The sequence below is a fragment of the Teleopsis dalmanni genome, chromosome 1 (genome assembly GCF_002237135.1).
Source record: "Teleopsis dalmanni isolate 2A chromosome 1, ASM223713v2, whole genome shotgun sequence".
Taxonomy (NCBI): domain Eukaryota; kingdom Metazoa; phylum Arthropoda; class Insecta; order Diptera; family Diopsidae; genus Teleopsis; species Teleopsis dalmanni.
This window is the reverse complement of record NC_051846.1, coordinates 59,196,078-59,196,998: the sequence shown is the minus strand read 5'-3', so window position 1 is coordinate 59,196,998 and position 921 is coordinate 59,196,078.

Here is a 921-nt window from a genome sequence, read left to right as displayed (position 1 = left end):
CCATCAGTCTGCTCGTCATTCCTGCAAATATTGATATTATATATGAGGCTTGGCACAAGTTTCGCATTTCAATCGTACTAAGTCGTACTAAGTAAAATGTGTAATATCCGCTTATGAATAAGGACTAAACCTTAAAGTCCTTCGCACTAGATTTAGATTTAGAAATTGTGATGACTTCAAAGTCACATTTTTTTTAATAAAAGCTTCTCAATAAGAAGAAATCGAAATCAGATATAAGTTATAAGGAAAGAAAACTGGCAGTAACCTTAGAACAAGTAGAAGTGTTACAAAAAGTGTGCTAAAAATTACTATTGTGGTATTACGAATAAAGAACTGCATAATGATATAGAGAACATGAGCTATTTATTTTAATTTAAGTTACTGCAGTTCATTTATCTCCAATAGTATAGTCAAGAGATCCCTTCACAAGAATCAGGAATGTTTATAGTTGCTATTTCGGATAGAAACGAATATTCACTGAACAGCAAAGTAAAGGTTTTCAAAGAAGATTATAGAGTTTTGTGGACCTCATATCTAAGCCCAGGAACAGATAAATTTACAAAATAGAGAAACATTTTTTCAATAAAAGTAAAGAGAACTTATCAGAGTAAGAACAAGCTAAGAAACGCAAAAATTATTAATACAAATTGTCCATAAATGCTCTCTTAGATATAACAAAGAACGTTTATGGATCTAAACCAATATATATATAAAAGGACTGTTCTGTAAATGTGTAATATATAAAGAATTTTGGAATTTACATACAATTAGTTTTATTTTTCAATATACCCATTGCTCACCATACGGTTCCGTAATTCAATCCTCCACTCTTCTACATCTTTCAAAAAAAAAAAAAATTTCAAAGTCCTCAAAATTTTCATAACTAAGACGTATTACGCCTGAATATATATAAGCTTTAAA